The sequence below is a fragment of the Tupaia chinensis genome, unplaced genomic scaffold (assembly GCF_000334495.1).
Source record: "Tupaia chinensis unplaced genomic scaffold, TupChi_1.0 Scaffold000318_1, whole genome shotgun sequence".
Classification (NCBI taxonomy): Eukaryota; Metazoa; Chordata; class Mammalia; order Scandentia; family Tupaiidae; genus Tupaia; species Tupaia belangeri.
The window spans coordinates 4,516,777-4,528,201 of NW_006159811.1; the positions used below are offsets into that span (position 1 = coordinate 4,516,777).

General features: G+C 39.5%; 1 pseudogene; it reads left to right on the top strand.

Annotated features, from left to right (window-relative positions):
* The first annotated feature begins 7,882 nt into the window (after window positions 1–7,882).
* LOC114008304 (eukaryotic translation initiation factor 3 subunit F pseudogene) lies at window positions 7,883–8,920 on the top strand (annotated as a pseudogene).
* Window positions 8,921–11,425: the final 2,505 nt, after the last annotated feature.

Consider the following 11,425-nt stretch of genomic DNA (forward strand, 5'->3'; position numbering starts at 1 on the left):
TGTGGCCGGGCCCCAAAAAGAAAAACCCCCCCAAAAAAAAAAAAAAAAAAAAAAAGACCAATTGATGTATATTTTTTGTATTTATTTCCAGATTCCCTGCTCTGCGCCATTGTTTTATGTTTCTGTGTTTATTCTAGTACCATGCTGTTTTGATTATTACAGCTTTGGAATATGTTTTGAAGTCACATAATGAAATGTCTCCAACTTTATTCTTTTGGCACAATATTACCTTGGCAATATGAGGTCTTTTATGATTTCAGACAAATTTTACATTGTTATTACTATTTATGTGGAGAATATCTGATAATTTGATAGGAATTACAATGAATTTGTAAATTAATCTGAGTAGTATTGAAATTTTAATTATATTGAATCCTCCAATACAAGAACAAGCAATGTCTTTCCATTTTTTCAATATCAGTTTCAGTTTCTTCCATTTTACATTGTATTCACTGTAGAGATCTTTTACTTCTTTGGTTAGCTTTACTCCTAGGTAGGATATTTATTTATTGCTACATAAATGGAATTACTTTCTTCAATTCTGCCTCAGTCCATTCATTGCTGATATATATTTTTAAAAAACTATAGATTTTTGTATGTCAACTTTGTATCCTGCAACTATATTGAACTCATTTATTACTTCTAGCAGTTTTTTTTAATGGATTCCTTAGGATTTTCTATATTTAAACCTTATCTGCAAATAGGGACAGTTAACTACTTCCATCTGTTTTAATACCTTTCATTTATTTAATTATTTATAGATTTTTGACATAGGGCATGTGCACTTACCAGAGCAAGATAGTGAGAGACAGAGACAAGGAAAATGAGAAATCAACCCCCAGGGAGGATGACCATGCCACAATCCCTCCTCCTCCATTCTCCATTGAGATTTTGGGCATGCACACACACATGCCCAGCATGATTTTCAAGACACTAGGTCTGGGACTAAAATGGCAGTCAGCTATGTGGGAATTCAGTACCTTAACCACCACACCACCTGCTGACCCCATCCTATCTTAATTCCTTTTATTTCACTCTCTTATCTAATAGCATTGGTATTGACTGCCAATACTACATTGAAAAGTAGTGGGCATGAGACCAGCAGATGGTGTAATGGTTACATTGCTGGATTCCCATATAGTTGACCACAGTTGGAGTCCCAGACCCAGTGACTTAAAAGTCATGCCAGGCACCTGTGTGTTTGTGTGCTGAAGATCCCAAGAGAAGAATGGAAGAGATAGAATTGCTGCATGATCATCCCCTCTGGGGAGTGATTTCTGGATTTCTCTGTCTCTCCAGTGAGCACACAAGCCCTATAGCAAAAACCACTTTCAAAAAAGAGAGAGAAAGAAAAAAACAAACAAACAAACAAAGATAAAAAGAAAGGAGAAAGGGAAAGAAAAGAAGTGGACAACCTTGTCTTGTTACACTTTTTGATGAGAAGGTTTATTTTTAGCTTTTCCTCATTCAGGATAATGTTAATAATGAATTTGTCATGTATGGCTTTTATTGGGTTAAGAAATGTATCTTTTATACCTGTATTTTCATGAGTTTTTGGTTTTGTTTTTGTCTTTTGCCAGAGGGAGAGAGAAAGCACTTCCCACAGGGGATGGTTACACTGCAATCCCATCCATTTCTCCTTCCTTTCATGATTTTGGGCAGGCATTCATGCACATACACCTGGCACATTTTTCAAGCTCCTGGGTCTGGGACTTGAACTACATTGTCAGTCATAGGGATCTGACTACCTTAGTGAACATGTCACAAGCTGGCCCAAGAGTCTTAACCAGGAAGGGAAGCTGTATTTTATGAAAAGCTTTCTCTGTATAATTTTTATGATTATATGGTTATTTTTCCTTCTGTTAATATGATGATTTACATTTCATACTTTGTATATCTTGAACCATCCTTGCATCCTTGGGATAAAGCCTATTTGGTCATGGTGTATAATTTTTAATGTACTATTGAATTCAATTTGCTGGTATTTTGTTAAAGATCATCAACAAACTCTTATATGGTTGAAAACAAATTTACATATTTAAGATAGACAAATAAAAGAAATATATGAGTCAAAGATATTACAGAAACAAAACTAATCTTTAAGTAGGAAGAACCCAGAGGAACTTTAACCAACTTAAGAGAACTCAAAGAATATTGTCCCCATAAGCCTTTTCTAGGGGATTTCTTAAAGCTACAGACCATCAAAAAAAATAAAAAGGGAGGTCAGATGGTAGTCGGGTGGTGAAATGTGATGTTCTGCAAGACTGACTCAGTGGGAAGGTTCTCAGTTAATGTCCAGAGACCTCCCTGATTAGGCAAGATATGCAGTCCCATGATCCAGGACTAGCTAAGGCTGAAAGTGGACTGCCGCATCAAAACCCTGTTAGGGTATCTATTGCTTTGTCTCTGTTTTTCTTGCTCCTGGAAGAAATAAATAAATAAGCTTAAAAAAAAAAAAACTAGAAAACATTAACATAAGGACTAGTGGTATTAAACTCATAGCTACTTATAAAAATGAAAGAGAGGTTTAAGAGAGAAAGTATACTGTAAATGACTGTATGATCTGATAGCGTGGTTATAGTATAACCATAAAAAGAGGAGAGCAAGAAGGACAAGCATAGGACATGAAAAAAATTAACTTTCCAAAAATCATAAGTGCTGTTGGTAATAAGTATTGTTATCTGATATTGCTACGTATATAGTGTGGGATAAAACAAATCAATAATTACATAATATTCTATTTTGATTACCTCAAGAATCCTTAATAATGAGAATTCTCGGTGAAAACCCTGTAGTGATAAATTTTATTTGGAAATATCACTATAAACTCATGTGATATTTATCTTTAAATATAAAAATAAGTATTGGAATAAATGTCCTTGGACTTCAGATTATAGTCTCAAAACATTACCTAGAATTTAAAAAAACTAAGGTTTGGTCCAGCCCTGTAGCCTCGTGGTTAAGGGAGCCAGATTCCACATGGCTGACTGCAGTCCAAACACTGGTCCCAGCATTTTGAAAAACATGCCAGGCATGTATGCATGCATGTCTCAAATCCCAATAGGATAAAGAAATGAAGGAGAAGGGATTGTAGTATGATCATGCCCCACTGAGAGGTGCTTTCTCCCTCTCTTCTATCTCTGTCCAGCACACAAACTCTAATAGTTGTTTTCTGAAAAAGGAAAAAAAAAAAAAACTACTGTTTTATTAGCTTCCTAAGGCTGCTGAAAAAAATTATCACAAACCAGTAGCTCAAAATAATAGAAATTTATTCCCTTATAGTTCTGAAGGCCAGAAGTTTGAAACCAAAGTGTTGATAAGGCTGTCTTTCCTCATAAGGCTGTGCTTCCTCTGAAGGCTCTAGGGAAGAATTCTTTCTTGTCTCCTTGAAGCTTCTAGTACCTTCAGGCATTACTTGGTTCCTGGTAGCCTATATCCAAACTGTGTATCCATGTTCACATGGCCTTCTCAGTGTGTCTGTCTTCTCTTCTAAGTACACATACAATTGGATTTAGGATCACTCCAATTCTGAGTCGTTTCTCAATAGTTTGAGAAATTCTCTAATCATCAAGAGCTTGTTTCTTTCTTTCTTTCCTTTCAGTAAGTCTGTTTTTATTGAATTTACTTATTTATATATCAGAGGTCACATCAGAGGTTACATGCTTTTACCAGAGAAAGAAAGAACTCCTCAGTGGGGCATGGTCCCATCACAATTCCTTTTCCTCCGTTTTTCCATTCCATCAAGACTTTGGACATTGGGACCACCAGATGGCATAATGATTACATCAGGACTCTTACACATCCAACCACAGTTTGAGTCCTGGACCTGGTGGCTTGAAACTCACACCAGGCACATGTGTGCCTGTGCACAAAATGTCCAAAAGGAGAATGAAGGAGAAGGGACTGCAACGTGGCCATTTCTACCCTCCTCTGCCCCAGGGGAGGCAGTGATTTCTTGCTTTCTGTCTGTTTCTCTCTCTGTCTCTCTAGTGAGCATATGTGCCCTATAGCGAAAACAAAACAAACAAAGAAAAAAAAAACACTAAAAATAAAAAAGACTTTGAGCATGTGCACATGCACTCAGTGTGTTTTTCAAGCCAAAGGGGCTGAGATATGGACCATGGTCGGCCATATGGGATCCAGTGTATACAGCACTATAGGACCAACCCAGTGCTTTTGTCTTTTTAACAATTCCTTCTCCATTTATTGAAAGTGCAGCAGTAAGGAAAAATCTGGCTGCACTTTCAATACTCTGCTAGGAAATATCCTCTGCTAAATATCCAAATTCACCATTTACAAGTTCTGCCTTCATTAAACAGTAAAATAAAATTCAAGAGGATTGCCTTTCCTCCATTTTTTTTTTGAGAGGTTTTTTTGCTATAGGGCGCGTGCGCTCGCCAGACAGACAGAGAGAAACATAGAGACAGAAAGCGAGAAATCACCCCCCAGGGGGGATGGTCACGCCGCAATCCCTTCTCCTCCATTCTCCTCTCGGGATCTTGGGCACGCACGCACACGCACCTGGTGTGAGTTTTAAGCCACCGGGTCCGGGACACGAACCGCGGTCGACTACGTGGGAGTCCAGCGACATAGCCATTACGCTAACAGCTGGTTCCTGCCTTTCCTCCATTTTTAATAACAGTTTCTGTTTCCTTCTGAGATTTAACCAGAAGAATTTTTAATGCTTTTATATCTACCAATATTATGTTCATGATAATATTGGCATTTTCTAAGACAACAGTTGTTTCTACTACGGTCTTCACTTCTTTTTGAGTCCTCACAAAATTGCAACCAGTAATATCTTCAAGGCAGTATAGATTTTTTTTCTATTATAGACCGTGAAATTTTTCCAATCTTTACCCAGTACCCAATTCCAAAAACACTTCTAAATTTTCAGGTATTTTTAACAGCTGTATACTTCTACCTAATACCAAAATCTGTATTAGTTTCCTATAGAGTAGCTTCATAATCAAGTACCATGAAGTTGGTGACCTAAAACAACAGAAATGTATTCTCTCTCTCAGAATTCAAGAGGCCAGAAGTCCTAAGTCTACAGAGCAGGCCACATTCACTCTGAATCCTTCACCTCTTCTCAATTATAGCAGATCCACAGGTTCCTTGGCTTGTGGCAGCATAACACCAGTCTCTGTCTCTGCTTTCACATTGCCATCTCTCAAGTCTGTGTTTCTCAAATCTCTTTTTTTCTCTTATAAGACACCAGTCATTGTATTTAGGGACTTCCATAAATCCAGAATAACCTCAAGATCTTAGACTTAATTACCTATGCAATGACTCTATATTCAAACAAAGTCTCATTTAGAGGTCCAGACATTAGGACTTAAGCATATCTTTTGGGGGGGTTATAATTCATCCCAGTATACGGTTATCTGGAGAAATGACTGCTTCCAAATTTGGGGCACTAAGTGCACACAATGGACTAGGAATATTTCTGACACACTAGATAGAAGGCAGCTATCAAAACTACTGAAGTAATGTCAAAAGAAATGAGGAACCAATTTAAAGAGGTTCAACTGACCAAAGATGGGACAATTTGAGGCTCAGTGAAGAAAAGGGTTGCAATGAATTGAAATTTATCAAATATCTTTAATTTTACAAAGTGACAGTAACTGTTATTGTTTTTTTGTTGTTTTTTATTTTACTTCCTGAAGATAGGAAACCAACTTAATATCTTAAAAACTGGGTAAATAAAATGAAATAACCAAGTATTTATCTTGATTTTCCATATGAATTGTGCCACTTTGTAACAAAATGGTATATGAAATACCACTTACCAGAATTATTCCAGCTAAAATACAAAACAAAATGATAGAATTTTATTATCCCTATTTTGCATCCACCATGAACTAATGGATCTAAACACTGAACATCAATGGCTGGCAATGTCAAGAAAGAACACAAATCAGACCTTATGAATCTCTGGATGAAAGAACACCTCATACTTACTGTCTTGCCAAAGGGATCAAATAGAGTTATGATCAAACCTCTGGATCCCATTGAGAATTTGCATAAAATAGAGAACATATTGAACTGCAACACAGTTCTGCAAACAACAGAATTCACACTGTGAGAAATTCTATAGATTCTTTGATAAATCAATTATGAGAAATGAAATTAATAGAGGAAAACTTACAGACTTAAAAGATATATCAAGTTTATTTTTAAAATGGGCAAGACCAAAACTACCATGACTTGGAATGATTACTTAGAAAATAAAACCATCAAGAAACTCAAGTGATGATTATTAAAAGTCAGAACAGAACCAACCTATGGCATGGTGGTCAAGACGGGTTGGATCCCACATGGCTGCCCACATGGTTCAAGTCACAGATCTTGTGGCTTGAAAAATATGCTTGACACATGTGCATGCATGCTCAAAATCCTGAAAGAAGGGAGAATAGAGGAGAAGGGATTGTGGACTGACTATTCCTCATGGGGAGTGCTCTCTCACTTTCCCTCTATTTCTGTCTCTCTCTAGATATTGCAAAATTTAAATTAAAAAAATGAGAATAATGGTAATTTTGAGACGGGAGTAAAGAGTGTGATTTGTCGGGAACCAGCAGTTAGCGTAATGGCTATGTCGCTGGACTCCCACGTAGCTGACCGCGGTGGCTTAAAACTCACGCCAGGTGGCTTAAAACTCACGTCGGGCACGTGTGCGTGCGTGCCGAAAATCCCAAGAGAAGAATGGAGGAGAAGGGACTGCGGCGTAACCATCCCCCCTGGGGGGTGATTTCTCGCTTTCTGTCTCTATGTCTCTCTCTGTCTGTCTGGCGAGCACAAGCGCCCTACAGCAAAAACCTCTCCAAAAAAAGAAAGAAAGAAAGAAAGAAAGAAAGAAAGAAAGAAAGAAAGAAAGAAAGAAGGAAGGAAAGGAAAGGAAAGGAAAGGAAAGGAAAGGAAAGGAAAGGAAAGGAAAGGAAAGGAAAGGAAAGGAAGAAAGAAAAAAAAAGGTGTGATTTGTATGGGAAATAAGAAGGGAATACTGGGGTTAGCTACCAGTTTTATTTTGTTATGGTTTTAATTTTACAATAAAAAGGTGTTTTCAAAATAGAAAAGGTTCATTGAACTTAATTATTGCAAAAGAAGTTTCAATAGAACTGTAAAAACAAGTTAGATTGCCCTGAGATAAGGAAAGTTAGAAGTAGAGACAATAAATGTATGATACTATTTCTAGAAGTGTGGCAGAGAATGCCATACGGCAAAAAACACTTCTCTTTTCCTTTTGCTCATTTCCTTTAAAATGACAGAAACTTAGGGCCATGGTGGTGAAGGCACTGGAGTCCCACCATGGTCAACCATGGTTTCAGTCCTGGATCTGGCAGCTGGAAAATCATGCTGGGCACATGTGCATGCATGCCCAAAATTCCAAGAAGAAAATGGAGGAAAAGGAATTACATGTGGTCATCCTCCCTGGGGATGATTTTTCACTTTTTCTCTGTCTCTCTGTGGTGAGTACACATGCCCCATGACAAAAACAAAAACAAAAAAAAACTTGAACAGAAAGAAAGAAAACAGAAAGAGGGCAAGGCTGGAAATGCATTACAGAGAAAGATAAATGACAGAGTAAGGTCTATGAATGAGCAGACTAAAGGGAACATGACCCAAAAAAATATGTAGCAGGACTGACTGTATGTATGAGGCTTAAAGTAGTCATTTCTGCAGAGACAGAGGAAAGGAAACAAAGAATGGGCTTTAATTAAGGGTGAACTTAGAGATGAAAGGCCTAGTGGCAGAAGTTGAAGAAATCTGCCACTCTGACTTCTATTCTCTCTGTGAAATAAAAAGGAGGTGATCTGCTTACGGAATTATGAGGTGGGAAACACAAGGTATCAAGTGATCATTTAAAATATCCAAGTGGTGTTAAAAGTTCCATAGAGCTTCATTTTCGACAAGATGGCCACACCATCAGTATCAGGAAGTGTTCTTCCAGCCATTCCAGTTCCAGCCCTGGCTGCTTGCTACTCCAGCCCCAGTCTCAAACCCAGCCCAGGCCCCCACTCCAAGTATGGTTCCAACTTCAACTCCCGCCACATCCTCATACACAGCAACAGCAGCTGCTTCAGCTCTGACCTTGGTGTCCACACAGGCCCCAGTGCAGACAGTGGTGCCCTCACTAACTGGCCAGTTCTCCCAGGGCCCTTCCCTAGCGGCTTAGTGGTCAGGCTGCACCCTGTCATTTTAGCCTCCATCGTGGACAGCTACAGGCAACACTGTGAGGGTGCTGCCCAAGTTATCGGGACCCTGCTGGGAACTGTGGACAAGCACTCAATGGAGGTTACCAATTGCTATTCTGTGCCTCACGACGAGTCACAAGATGAAGAGGCCGTTGACATTGAATTTGCTATGTTGTGTATGAGATACACAACAAAGGCTCGACAAATGAGCTCATCCTGTGCTGGTAGCGGCAGGCCATGACATCACAGAGCACTGTGCAGATCCATGAATGGTACGGCTGGGTGGCCCCCAACCCACTCACCTCACTGTGGACATGAGTCTTCAGGTGTCCCTGAGAGGACCACAGAAGTGATGTTCACACCTTTGACAGTGAAATATGCATACTATATGCATATTATGACACAGAACTCTTTGGTATTGGCTTGATCATGACCTCTTTTAGCCCCAATTCAGTGACTGAACTCTCAAGTGTCTTAAAGCAAGTAGGAGGGAACATCCACACACATCCAGGCTGGAAGCACAATGTTGCAGTATTAAGAGGATTTACTACCTGGAGGACAATACTGTGGGCTGGGCTTCTTAACCAGCCTGGTGAACCAAGTACCCAAAATAAGATCCCAATGACTTCCAGACTATAGTCAACAGCAACAGCAATGACCAGATGCAGGTAACCTACCTGGCCAATCTCACACAGTCACAGATTTGCCCTAAAGGAGAAACATAAGCTGGCCCCCAGCAGCCCTCCTGTCAGTCTGGGTATCAATTCTAGGACTCAGTATGAAGTGAAGATAAATACTTTCTTGTGGTCCTGAGTCACAGTGAGTCAATCAACTATTCATGACTCTAAATAAACATTGCCAATCCTTTATTAAAAAAAAAATACATAGAGATTGCAAAGTGAATTTGTAGAGACATCAGTCCATACGATTTGGTAATTTTCTTTAGCAATTTGAGTATAGAATTAAAGAAAGACATAGTTAAATTCATAAACTGTTTTTTCAGATAAGTCTAATTAGACAAGAGAGTTAGAATTGTTGATAGCAATCTGCTTGAGATCTCTATCTCAACCAGGGGAAGGAAGCAAAGAAGGGTACTAAAAATGAAGTGAATGGAGATGACACCAAGATTTTTGGCTTAATAGACACAATAAACAGGGCTTTAGGGATGGAAACAGATCTAGGAGAAAAGACAGTAAGTTCATTTTTAATATTTTAGGCTGCTATGTCCAGTTCTATTTGTGAATCTAGATTCATAAAATGGAGGTCAGACTTGAAAATACAGATTTGGGAGTCATCACTTTAAAGATAGTAACTGAAACTATGAAAATATAGAGAACAGAGGGAGAATTTTAAAAACTGAAAAAAGAATCCTGAAAAACACCCTGGTTTAAGAGTCAGATGGAGAAACAGTAGCTACCAAAGATAAAAAGGTCAGAGAGATAAGGAAAAGAAAAATCCAGGTGAGGGTGCTCCCAAGAGTCCAGGAAACATAATGGGGGAGTGATCAAAATATCAGTGCTACTGGGAATTGCCAAGATGATTGTCTAAAAGATGTCTTATTCTTCTGACCAACCAACCAAGGGTCCAACTATCTCGTGATGTTGGATCCAGATTGCAAAGAAAATACTAATGAAGTGTAACAGTAACTATTAAATGGAATCATTATTTTTGAAAAAAAAAAAGATGTCTTATTCATCTTCGTTTTCATGTGTCTAGGAAAATATGTGGCACATAGTCAGAAATCAGTAACTATAAAGTTCTATGTTGTCTCCATTCCAGTATCTGTAAGCCTCACTTTAAGAACTAGAAAGAAAAAAAGGCACATGTTCCATGCAGCCCCCATGTTTCTTCATCCTATTTCACTAAAAATCATCTTACAAAACAAGACACACTGACATTTCCCTAACCCTCATATGTCTTTGAGAATGGCTCAAAGCAAGCGGAAAAATTAAAATTTCCAAGGCTGGTTGTCAAGGCAGCCAGATCCCACATAACCGACAATGCAGTTCAAGTCCCTGACTCAATAGCTTGAAAACACGTCAGGAGTGTGCGCATGTATGCCCAAAGTCCTGAAAAGAGGAAAAGATGAAAAAGGAATTGCAGCATGACCATTTTCCACAGAGGGTGCTTTCCCCTCCCACTCGCACCCCTCCCTCCCTCCCTCTCTCTCTCTCTCTCTCTCTCTCTCTAGCACACACTTCCTTTAGGGGGAAAAAAAAATCCCTGCCACTTGCTCCCACATGGAAATGCAAAACTTCTAACTTCTTGAAAACTCTCCCCAACCCACCAAAAACACCCATATCTCCAAAACCCAGGATTTGTCTCACAGCTGTCATTATAGAGGGCTGCCATTATGCTATTTCACACCAGGCAGTTTAATTCCCCATCCTGCCACTTCAAGAGGCACCAAGGTCCCCTGCTAGGTGCCACTGCTCAAACCTCATCTCTCTCCAAGTGCTGGTGTCCTAGTGTTACTCTTCCACCAGGCACGTTGCCGAAGCCTTCTGTCAAGCATTGTGAGTCTTAACCGGACAGAAAGCTATAACTTCTCCTCCAAATACTGCTGTAGCTGCAACCCATAGATTGTCTATAGTTCAATCTCTACCATCATTTGGTTAAGCAGGTTTTATCCTTTCCACTGTGATTTCTTCATCAGCCTGTGAAATATTTTGGTGTATTGTTTCAATGGCAAGGGAGATAATTTTCCATTTTCTTATTTAATTCTGTTGTCACTGAACATGCTAGTGTTGGGGCTTGCTTTATGTTTCAGAATATGTTCGATTTGGGTATATATTCTATGTATATCAGGTTTCCTCTACTTCTAGCTACTCCGAAGAACTGACTTAAGTTTTAAAAACCTTGGACGTCCCTTCTGACTAAGTGTGTGTGATTCTAAGTACAAACTAACTGGTGAAGAAACCACTCTAGTTACTATTTTTCTTCCTGTTAACTTTTCCCCCCTTGATTTTTTCTCCACATGAGGCACCTATTGCTTCTAACTAAAAGCAGAAACAGGAAAAAAAAAAAAAAAAAAAAAAAAGGTAAACCCACTTGGCATTCCCCTGTGCAGGGCTCGGCTCTCCGCTGTCCCCGGTGCCGCCGCCGCGTGGCGTTCCAGCCGCCCGGGCGCACCCGCGTCGGCGTCCGAGTCGCCTCAACCCCGAGACCCACGAGAGCGAGGGGAGGGGCGGCCGCGGCGTGCTGACGTCAGAGAGGGCTGCGACGCCGCC